The following is a 13,096-nucleotide window of genomic DNA, read 5'->3' as shown; positions in this document are numbered from 1 at the left end:
TCTTCCTACTCTAAATGACATAACGAGATTACATGAGTATTTATACAATCCAATCCTCACACGCACTCAAAATATCGATCTCACATACTTTTGCATTGTACTGTAATTCTTCCCCTATGTCTAAACATTTATAACCAATTATAAATCTCCTCCCAATGGTCTTGAAAAGTGAATTTTTATATTATCTTCACAAATCAATGCTTTTGAACAGTCAAAATCACCAAAAATCTTGAAGAAACACCTAAGCATTGGGCTCTAGCACAAGCATATTGTAGGTCTAGTGCCACTTTTCTATTTCTCAAGACTCCATACTGGGATATTTGGCATGTAGGCACTAGTATGTAATGATTAAGTGTTAGATCATGGCTTCTAGGATCCACAAAATGGACGCTTACTTCTTGTTTTCTCAGTCTTAGTTAGTTTGCACCCATGTTTGAGCTCCTAGGTGTTGCTTGGCTGACGCCTATGCTTTGCTCCTACACCAAAAACCAATCTCTTAATTATCATATAACATCATCCTTGTTAGCTAGATCTTGTAAAATATATCATAAACACCTTTCAAATGCATAGAATTAACAAAAACTAGATTAAAATCAAACATATAAAATCACATTTTAAATGCAAATCAGAGCAGATGTAGCAAAGGTAAGAAATCCTTTAGTCACAAAAAGGCGTCGCGCTCAAATTTCTATGCAAATTTGCTAGTATTCCTCACAACTTTGAAACTTGCACATTTATCTCTAGAGTTGGAGATGAAATGTATGAAGCCTACTATTTGGCCTGACAACTTTTGTATTTCTTTAATTTATTAGAGGATGACATATTTACTAGTGTTTTAACATTTTTTGTATTGGTGTAGATCAATTTAGATGCTAATAGGTAGCCTAAGAGCTTTTCTATCCTGACATCAAGCATGCATTTGAGTGAGATTAACTTTATGCTAACTTCATGCTATACTTTTTAAGAGTCTTAAAAGTTTTTTTTTAGATTTTTAATCTGTTGTTTGGGTGTTTACATCATCAACATAAACTTCAATATTTTTTTTGTTTGCAAATATTACATACATCATTATTTATAGGAAGCGCCTGCATTTTAAAGCCATAAGGACATTACATTATAAAGGAAATACTATATTATGATGAATTTTGTTTGCTCAGCATCTGCAGGGTGTATTTTTATTTAATGGTACCAACAGAAGGAATCCAAGAAACACGTGATTGAGTGGTTGATGGCGACATCCACGAGCATCTCGATCCTCGATAAAGGTTTAATATTATTTATACATGCTTTTTTAGACTAATAAAGTAAACACAAACCTACCACTTGCCATTTATTTTTTAGATTAACATTATGTTCTCCAACTAGTTTAAATATTGCACTTTCTTGATGTAGCATCTTTAATAGCTTATGCATTTCCTTCAAGATTGGCTCTACCAACATGAGTTTTACTTATCTCATCTTTTACTCAACAAGTCAAGACGTGTGTTTGATTTTGAGTTGATGATAAGCGAGTTTGATAAAGACTCTTGGCATGTCACAATATTCTTAAATAACATATTTGAAATTGTCATTTTGACGAACATCAAAATACAAACTCAACCAAAAACATTTACTAGCTTTGCTAATAATAGCCGAGATCTTTTCAATGGCTTTATTGGCCTTCAGGCCATTTCCTTGCTAAGTAACCAATTCTAGCTGTTGCTAGTTTAAACTATTGATGGCTTGCAAGTAGCAAGTGTGTGAGTATTCTAAGTTTCCTCTGATAATGATTTTTTTTCCCTTAAGGAATTTTACAACCAAGAAGTATCTCAAGACAATGGACTTGAAGGTAATCAGAAAATGGAGATCAATGATGATGTAAAAAGTTACTAACAAGTGGAACATGTTGAAATCAATCATAGTTTTAAATTTCTTTTGTCCAACTGATAGACAATGCTAGCGCTTACCATACTTCTTTCGTCTCACCTAAGAATCCATATAGTGGTCTGAATGTGGCTGTAAGGCACTCAGTTTTAAGGTTTATTTTATCAAAGATAGATTTAAACAAGATGTTCACCAAACTTTGTGTATTGACAAGAATGTTGCAAATCTAAAAGTTGGCAATGAGGGCAGTGACCGCAATTGTGTTGCTGAAAGGATCAACCTTAGCAGAAAAATAATCCTTCATGAAATTGGTGGGAAATCAGTGCCTAGCCCATGGTCGATAAGAGATTTCCATACATAGTTCTCTCAAGCAAAGTATCTATAACTAGATTGCTAAGAGGTTTCAGCTCCATCTCCTCTAAGGATGGCCGGTTTGATGAACATAATATATATGGCATGGGCGCGAGTAGGATCATTTTGATCTTCTCCTACTAGAGTTTCCTCTACCACTGGGTGATCTTTTCTGTTTCAATGAATTATTTTAATTTTCATGATTTAATTTGTTTCTCAATAAAGCTCTAGTGTTATTGACAATTCTCCATGTGAGCACTCGTGGGAGCTTCTCTTCAGTGTCCCCTGGTGGATCGAAGGTGGTTTGTATTCTTCTACAGATATGTGGTTGATAGGAAGTTATAATAACTCAACCATTATATTTAGGTGTTGTGGACCCAATGCGTATATTAAAAAAAGTCTCCTAGAACCTTTGGGAGTGAGTTGCATGGGCGACAACATGTTTCAAATCTTTTACTACTTGTTCCTCCTTTTGGGAGCAGATTATGGAGGCACACATGGGCTTTGCATGTCCTTATCATAGTTTTAAGATTGCATGAGACTTGTTATTAAGCTTTTACACACAAAAAAATTGTGTTATAAACATTTTTTTAAACTCAACGAAGAATGTAATTACTCCTAATAATATACTATTGAAAAATCAAAGGGTGTACTCCCTATAGTCATAAAGAACCTTTGACACATGTGTGTGTCATTTATTCTAAAAAAGGTGGCATGGTTGGATGAGTAATATTTTCTTTAGTAGTGTTCTAGGCTTGGAATCTTGAAGTTTTTGGGTGCTTTAACTTTCAAGATCTAGTTGGAGAAGGCATTCATTGTTGAGTGAGACGCAGTGCATTGGCGCGTCCTTGGCTATCATAAACTAGGGGTGTAGGTTCCGTACTTTCCAGGTAATAAGTGTCATCACTATGATCAAGGGCTGGTGAGAGGGCTTTTCTAGCATTGACTCCAGGCTCTTCCTTAACGTGGATAAACCGCAAATTTAGATTGTGGAGCTAACCCTTAAGCGAACATCCTCTAATAACTTTCATCATCTACTCCTTAAGTTAATGGATTAATTGATTTAAAAAATCCTTGGTGTAGTCCATTTTTCATAATTTCACAGGTTCTTCTCCTTGTGTGACTTCTCTTTTGTTTTTGGCATGATCCACACTTCGAAAGCTTTTTATGGTGGTTATCCCATACTTGCTCTTGAATGAAAACCAAGGAATATAACATGAACAAAAAGAGAGAAAAAGAGGTTAAATTAGGGGAGAAAGATCTAGGACCAAGAGATAGATTCTTAGATTGAAGATCTCAATTGATCTTTGCTTACATTCAATTTTCTCTATTTTTATCGGTTGGCCCTTAAGAAATGATATATCATAGGTCTCTATTTATTAACCTTGGGAATCTAATTATCCTACCCCTAGTGTGATTTGGGGCATTGGGAGAAGTCAACTTTTAGTTGAGCTATTAAGGCATGAAGGTTCAAGTACTTAACCTTCAAATATCCAGCTCCAAGCAATCTTCTGCCAGTGTCTAGCTACTAATGTTTGGCTTGGTATTCAAACTCAGTCGCTCGGTCTTTGGTGCTCGGCCTTAGGTACTTAGCCAATAGTGTTCGACCTCCAAAATGTTTGTACTGGAGTCTGGTCATCGACCATCTTGAATTGATGTCGTTTTACATTATATAAAGAATGGAGGAGTCCCGAGTCATCCAATTTGCGATGATATTGACAATTAATTTTTAGTTGTACACTTAATCTATGTTAGTACTTATTTAATGCAAACTTTTCTTTTTATATTTCTACCATCCAAATAAACTATTGCCCTCTTTTAACTTTTAGTTCAACATTTAAGAGAAATTTCTCTGGACTCATCGCATTAAATAAAAGTTTCAGTATAAAGGATGGACGAGTCCCAAACTTTTCTTTTTATATTTTTACATACTTCGGAAACTTTCAGTTCAACATTTAAAGGAAATTTTAAAATTCTTCATTATGTCAGAATTTTACTTTAGCATGGTTAATACTTGCCATAATATAAATCTACAAATTTCAAAATTAAGTCTACAAATCACACATGTTTGGCAAATGCCAAATTAATTGATTCCATGTTCCTTAAGCTTGCAAGTCTTCGTAAATGTGATATGAAAGTCCTTATTTGTTCCCTTGGCCAGCTTTCCCACTGTGTGAGGCTCTGTAGATTTATGGTCGGTTGAGGGGGGGGGGGGGAGCATGCAGCGCAACATGATATTGTTTTTTTTTTTGATTTGGGGTGGCGTTGCTGCCTCAACTTTCGATTGTTTCGTGGGAAAGCTAAAAGCCAGCTATATGCTGTGGCCCATCTTCCTCAACGTGAGTTTTACCCCTGTGCCCCTTACCTTTCCCTAACTGCGACAGTAGTTGATACCGCAAAAACGAGCAACACGCGATCTTCTCCCCTCCTCTCCTCTTCTTACTGTCGACGGTTCCTAGTCGTCTTCCTCCTCTTCTCTTTGTCCTTATCTTCCTGTTCTCTTGATCTCCTCATAGATAGGTAAGAAATTTTGGCCCTTACCAGTTAGATTTTTTGCTGTGTAGGTATGATATGGTGGTGGTTTCTTTGGGGTACTGCTGAGTTTCTATTTCTAATTTTTAACAACAAATTGGAAGGTTGAGGGTCTGTTTAGCTTTGTCTTGCTGTGTAGCTATGAAGTTTTGGTGGTTTCTACGGGATATGATCCTGAAAATTATAGTTGTGTAAAATTAATGAAGATGAATCCGCTTTGCAGCAATGCCAAAAGCTTGGTTCGTTATTTATTAATAAGAAATTAAAGCAATTTATGTTGGGATTCTACACAAGAATACGTATCGTTATCAAGTAATACAAGACTTTCTGTTTAAGCCCCAAATATCAATCCCTCGGTGAAGGTTAAACTTTGTGATAGTAATTTAAATTATAAATTTCAAAATAATAAAGGAAGTCTACTATACTAATTTAAAATGTTTAAAGTGTTATCAGAACTAAATTATCAACTAGTAGCAAGACTGTAAAGTATAGTTAAACTATAACTACCAAACTATGTTTCTGTGATGAAGTTATCAAAAATGAGAAAGCATCATTCCCACTACAATGAGTTTTTTGTTAAATGAGAGAGATAAAAGGTTTGAATTTGTATTGTGCCAAGTATGAGTAATTTTAATTCTCTACCCTTAGTCAAGTGTTATAGAGAATCATTGGCTAATCTTAGGTTTAGTCTCTAAATTTGTAGTTAGGCTGGGAGGATACTGACTCTCACTCCAGAGTTCCCACTTCCCTTCCCCTGAAGGTAAACTCTCGCTTTAGTTCTTAAACATTAAAACCAAATTGGGGATTTTAGTCTATAGATACCGATTTTTTAAATGTAAGAACCAATGCCAAAAACTTGATCCTTATATGAAAAGTAAGTTGTGTAAAATATATATAGTTATAGGCAATTAATAATGGGATTCTACGCAAGTATACATATCGTTATCAAGTAATAAGGAATTTTCATTTTAAGTCCCAAATATCAATCCCACGGGGAAGGTGTAAGTTAACAATGATAAGTTTTACTAAGAAATTTACAGAAAATCAAACAAAACCACCGTCACTAATTTTGAATGTTGAGATTTTGACCAAACTAGATTACTTAACTATTAACAAAATAGAAATGCAAATTTTGAATAAAAATTACTAATCAACTTTATTAAGTTTATGTAATGAATATTTCTTATGTGAAAAAGCATCATTCCCACTACAATGAGATTCTAGTGAAATGAGATGAGATAAATATTTATAATATGTATTGTGCCAAATAGGAGAAATTATATATCTCTACATTGATACAATGCAGAAAAAATCATTGGCTAATCCTAGGTTTAGTCCCTAAATCTGTGGCTAAGCTAGGACAATATTGGCTCCCACTCTAGAGCTCCCACTTCCCTTCACCTGAAGGTTAACTCTCGCTTTAGTTCTTAAACACTAAGATTGAATTGTGGATTTTAGTCTATCACCCTAAAGATTCTCTAATTCTACACCAAACAAATAATGTTTTCCTATTTATTTGTACTTAATTTCATGAACGAATTTCTCCTCCATGAAATCAAATGTGATCCTCACTCTATTGTAGAACTCATACTCCATTTCCCTATTCATAAGTTTCACAATATATTTTAACAATTCAATTAGTCAAATCAAAATGTAAATTAAGTTCAGAGTTGAAAAATCGTCACAATTTATTTTAATATTGACACATCATATAATCTCTTTATTTTGTCATATCTCAGAGTAGGGAGAAAGATAGAGTGAACTACTCAAACTTCATGAGAAAGACACAAAGAAAAAACAAATTCTATATATAAAAGAAAATTCATTCAACACTAATAAACAAAACAAAATTTATCTAAAACTCTTTCTCAAAGCAAATCCCTTGTAGCCTTTCCTTAGAAATGCAGGAAGAAGATATCTCTCACTTTTATCCTTCTTCAACACTCTTACAGAAAGTTTCACACTAAATCTCACCACACAAACTCTAAAATATAAAAAAAATCACTAATGGACTCCAATATGGTGGTGGAATGAAGATGCATTATGAAGAATGGTGAAAATGGAGCGTGGAGGAATGTCGTGGAGCGAAAGCAGTCCCTTTCCTGATGAATTTTGACCCCACATAAAGCCCAAGGTCGGTTCTCCAGGAGTTGCCTCCAAAGTCTCTTCAAAAATTGTCCAAATACATTGATCCTTCTAGAAATGGGGGATGAACCGCCTTTGGCACCGTCAACACTGTGTAAAAATTTCAGCTGTTCTGTTGTTCTACGCCGTTGGCGCTATCCTTGGCGCTGCCGACATTGAGTACTTCTTCAAAAATGTCATTCTGACTTCAAATTCCAATTTTTTTGCTTTCTTTTTTCTTTATGTCCTAAAAATCAACAAACTACAAGAAAACATCAAAATACCTTCCATTAAGGTGCAATATCACCAAAAATAAGTATAAAATATTGGACTAAAAATGCATATATTTTCAGTGTATCATCTATCACCCTAAAATCTTCAATTCTTCCCCCAATAATATATATTTCCCTATTTATTTGCTCCCAATTCCATGAATGAAACACTCCTTCATAGAATTGAATGTGATTCTCACTTTTTTGTAGAACTCATACTCCATTTCCTGGATCATATGTTTCACAACAGATTTTAACATTTCAATTGACCAGATAAAAATGTAAATTAAGAAAAGAGTGGAAAAATCATCACAATTTTTTTTATATTTTAAAATTGACACATCCAAATTATCTCTTTATTTCACCATATCTCATAGTAGGGAGAAAGACAAAGAAAACTACTCATATCTCATGAGAAAGATACAACAAAATATGAATTTCATAAATAAAAGAAAGTTTCTACAACAATAATAAACAAATACCATTTATCTGTAACTCTTTCTCAAAGCAAATCCCTTGTAGCCTCTCCTGAACTCTTTCTCTCTTTACAAGACTCTTGATTTTCTCTTTAAAGATGTATGGAACAAGAAATCTCTCACTTCTCTTCCTCTCTTAACAACTCTTAGGAGAAAATCACACTTAGACTCACCACACTAAATAATAGAACACTCAAGTAAACTCAATTACACTCTAGGCCCCTCTAATTACTACATTTTCTGAGAAATTTTTGTTCTAAATAAAGCATAATGTCGGTTTTCTAAGAGGTGCCTCCAATAACTCTCCAAAAAGCATACAAATTCATCAAATCTTCTAGAATTTTTCCTAGCACCGATCTTGGCACCGTCGGCGCCAACGATGGCGTCGTCGGCGCCCGTGGCTCGAATTTAATTTTGTGCTCTCTGTCAAATGACATCATTGGTGCCCAGTCTGGTGCCTTTGACGCTGAGTATTTTTTTCCAAAGCCCTGTCTGGCGTTGTCGACGCTGATTATTTTTTTCCAAAATGCTATTTTGACTCCAAATTCCATCCTTTTTAGTTTCTTTTTTACTTCAAGTCCTAAAAATCATCAACCTACAAAAAAATACAAAAAATACATTCTTTTAAAGTGCAATATCACTAAAAATGAGTATAAAATATATGTCTAAAAATGAATATATTTTTGGTGCATCAAAATCCCCCAAACTTAAATGTTACTTGTCCTCAAGTAACTGGTTTACTATCTAAAAAATATGACTTATGGCAAAGAGTTTTAACTTCTAGATTGCCATAATTTGTTCTACTAAATATAATAACACAACTTAAGAAAAATTTAAAATTACTCCAGTTAATTCTAAAGGTATAAGAATATCTAGCAGTCAAGTCTAAGATTTTTGATTATGTATTCTTTTCAAGGAAAATTACAAATTGTCATATTAAAGCCACTTAGAATATCCATATGAAAAAGAAATTTATGAAAACTTTATTAGTCAGTAAATATGCTAATACTTAAATACAAGTTTAGAGAATGTTGTCAAGCCTGCTTCCTTAAATTGATTTAAGTGAAACCAATTTTTTATTATGCATCTCCTTAAGCTTCTCTTCACATCCTTTTTTATTTTCTTTTAGGATCATTTTCAATCTTTTTTTCTTTTATCTCTTTTTTTTCTTTTTTTTTTATATGTGAGGATTACTATATTTGGATAGCCTTCAATGATTTTAAACTTCACTATTCTCTTCTTAAAGTTAAAAACTTTTCACATTCCTTCACTTTATAAATTCATACTAGTTTTGAAGATTTTTCATAAGGTTTTATTCTTTAATTCTTACATGAAACTCTACAATTCTTAATACTTCAAAAATACAAATTCCTTTACTTACAATGGAAAAACATACTCTTATTCTCTCATAACAAATATCTTAATCTCTAAAATTAACCTTTATTATTGAAAATTTTTACTTAAGTTTACTACATATTTAGAAACATATATATAGTTATCTAAAGTTAGGTTGTACCACCATAGGTCATGTAAAATTAAAGATTTCAAAATATAGTTCATTGAGGAAAAATAAAATTAAGTTTCTTTCCTTAAAAATGAAATTTTCTTCCCTCTTAAATTTAAATTTTTAAAAGAGTAAGCATCAAAAACTGAAATTTCAGGGTGAAAGAAAATAGTTAATATATAAAGAAAACTTACCTGTTGAAGATTCTGATTTTGAAACTTAACTCTGAAATATTGTAGGTGCTAATATGAAATACTACAAAACTTGAAACGTTAAATAGCATATAATATATAAAAATATTTGCTGAGAAAGAGTTAACTAAAAATTGAAATACAATAAAGTATTAAAAACAAAAAAAATAGTATTAAAATAAATTTCAACTTTACAACATTTCTATAGTTTATAGTTTACAACACTGCATTTAAATACAAATCAAAGTTTCACACTTAACAATTAAAAAATAACAATAACAAAATAAAACAAACAATAAACTAAATAAAAGATCAAGAGTATGACTAAGAAGACATCACCACTCAACATCATCATCATCTTCTTCTTCTACATCAAATTTTTGCTGCTGATAAGGGGTAAAGATAGGGTGACTAGGAAACTGTACTAAGTGGTCGCCCCTCATGTATCTAACCATAACATCATCATATGCATCATCATACTCAAACCTTTGTCTTGTTAAATCATCATTATGTGCATTTCTGGCCTCCAAAATTTCAATCCTGCTCTCCATTCTTAAAACATCTCCCTGTCGGATCATCATTTATTCCATAAGTCCCCAGAGAGTAGGAGTGCTAGAAGTGGAAGGAATATCCCTATCCCTACTCCTACGTCCCAATCTCCATCCAACATGAGATTCATAGGTTTTAATGTTTGTAGGCCCAATCAATTTAAGAGGCTCAATTGTTTCCTCGTCAATTCTAAAATCAACTCTTGCCTGCTCACATAATGTGAAGATCAATGCAAGGTGTGCTAATCCACCAGTTGTTCCTCCCAAAGCAATAGAATGAGTGTTCTAATAAATAATAGAGCCTACATCTATCCTGTTCATCTACTGAATACAGAAGTTCAGGATGGCTCTATCCCTAATAACTTCACTTTGGTGATATGTAGGTATCATTATGGCCAATATAAAGTAATGTCAAGCCTTGGAGACTACATTTAACATAGAAGCAGGGAAGTTTTTCTTAACATTATTCTTCACCTTCAAAGCTCCTTTCCCATCAGTAAGAAATGAAATAACTTCCTCCAGAGCCTCATTTGTAGTAGAGAATGCTTTGTACAGACAGTTATATATAGCTTGCAACTGATAAAATTCATTAATTCTTCTAGAGGTGAATTCAAACATTTTACCACGAATATAGACGTGGTCATCAGAATCTCCCTCAATTTGGCATAGAACTCCATGACTACACAAACAATAGCCTGGAAAGTAAAGTAACATAAATTCCCCCACTGTCGAGCAACAATTAATCTCTCGACTTCACCACCCGAATTTTTCAACGCTCGATCCTAAATTACTTTCTTTGTTGTAAGAAAACTATTGAAATAAATGCTAGCTTTGTAGTTGACATATTTTTTATCATCAAAAACCACTTTTCTCTTTCCTTTAGTCATTATTGCTAGAAAGAAAGGAGAAAATTTGATAAAATCTAAATAAACTTCAAAAATTTTAAAAATCATAATGTAGAACGTTCTAAACTTAAATCCACAGAGTAAAAGTTCTTCACCAAAGGATTTTCTCAAAATCTTCCCAAAAATTTTAAAATTTTGGATCTAGGCAATGTAGAAGAAATCTGTAGCTCTTACCAAGAGAAGATGAAATTCAAACTTCTTTTGTGTTCTAATCGCCTCAAATCCAAGCGCTGGCAAGCCCTAAGGGTGTAAACCAAAGGTTGAAGGTGATTGAAGGGGGGTAAAAATGGTGTTTTTACTGTGCAAATCACAAAATTTTAAGGGATTAGGGAATTTTCAGGTCTCAGGCGACATCGACGCCCATGCTGGCGCCGTCAGCGCCAGTGAAATAAATTTCAAATTTTCACCTTTTTGCAATTTCAGTTGTTTCCAATTCACTCCAACATCAATTTAGTCTTTTTAAATAATAATATTCATGCTTAATCAGTCCACAAACAAAAGTTTTACATACAACACAAAAACTAAATTTTATATATGAAATTCCAAACTTTTACAAACATAGATTTTCAAGCACACTCACACATACATAAAGCAAATCACACTCTAATTCAACGTCGAAATCAAGTCACAACACTAGAAAGCTGAAAACTAAACTAAACATACAATTAAAGTTTTATGAGTTTAAAGCAAAGTAAATTCAACACATTCACACAAAGTTTTAAAGCAAATCCAACACAATTACATTAAAAACATAATTAATTTTAAAGAGTAGAGAGTCCAACTTCTTCAATTACTCCTCTGCATCTCCTATATTTTCTCCTCCTCTAATATCTCCCATAGACTGGTAATGGATGTACAACTTGTAGAAGGGTCGGTACAGGAAATGATTAGTCAAATTTTCATCTATCCATTCATTCTTCTTGAACATCTACACCAAAACTGCTTCAATTATTCCCGTATGATCAAAGTTTTCCTTCATCCTCCAATCTAAGTTATCAAAAAGGTAATTTAGATTTCCTATTGCATTCAAGATACTCTGAAGTTCTCTTTCTATTTTCTTCATTTTCTTCTCTAAAACTATTGAACTTCCAACTGTATAAGGCGTTAAGGGTGTCGAAGCATGTGATAAATGATCCAAGATAATATCCAACGCTTCATTCCATTACCAATATATTTTCATCAATAAGATCCACGGGCTCCTAGGGTAATAATAATTTCTCCCAACTTTCATATGGCACTTGAGATTGACTGCAAAGTAAAAAGATTATAGAAGGATACCCCAGTCTATATATATACCTATTCATAATATACAAATAATAGATTTGAAAATAATTGATCCTACATCAATACCCATTTAAATGCAATAGTTTAAAATTGCACTTTCTTTTGTAACTCTACTAATTTTCATTGTAGGGAGTAGTTTTGCAGAGATGAAGAAATGCCATTGTTTAGATATCAGATCAAGCAGTGAAGTAGAGAATCTAATGTACCCCTCGTCTCTGATTTCCTAATTATCATTTTAATCCATCAAAAATTAGTATACATCATACATCATATCCTTCGTTGGTATAAAGTTTGTATAATGATAGATTGACACACTTTCTATCATAAACATATCATTAATTCAAAATGGAGTAAATGGTACACCCTTACCTCAAAAGAAGACAATTTCTTGGTTAATTCCATGTAGGTTAGCGTAAAATTCTTTTACCACTGGAACATCTACTACAGTGGTAGTGTAGCATAGAACTTCCCAACGTCTCTGTACTATGAGTTTCTTAATCTGAGAACTTCGATTGCTCAATCCATGATTGACGAAGCCTCTCTCCTTGATAAGTTTTTTCTTAGGGAGAACTTTGTCATATAATCTCTGTGCATCAAAACTGATGAACTTTCTTCTATTGAAAACTCCATACCTTGAAGTGTTTCTCAAATTAGAAGCCATGAATTTTGAAATATGGAAGTTTCTGGTCGTCCAAAATAGTTTTCATGACTTTAAAAAGACTTCTAGGCAGTTTTTTTGATGTAAAATCCCAACAAAGTCCACCAAATTTGTCCTGAACTATCGAAATAGCACTGGGCGCTGTCAGCGCCCCCGATGGCGCGATGGCTTCTGTAAAAGGGCACTGTTAGCGCCCTTGCTGGTGCCGTCGGTGCCAAAGCCAATGTTGCGTCTGTTTCATTTTTTGGTTCAATTCATTTTCAAATTTTCATCCAATACCAAAATTTATCGTGATTTATGATATATAAGATTGTGTAGGATTCTAAGGTTTTATTATTTTATAATATAAAGAACAATTATTAAACAAAATATTAAGATATATAAGTAT

The sequence above is a fragment of the Phalaenopsis equestris genome, unplaced genomic scaffold (genome assembly GCF_001263595.1).
Source record: "Phalaenopsis equestris unplaced genomic scaffold, ASM126359v1 Scaffold000766, whole genome shotgun sequence".
Lineage (NCBI taxonomy): Eukaryota > Viridiplantae > Streptophyta > Magnoliopsida > Asparagales > Orchidaceae > Phalaenopsis > Phalaenopsis equestris.
Note: the sequence above shows the minus strand (reverse complement) of the source record.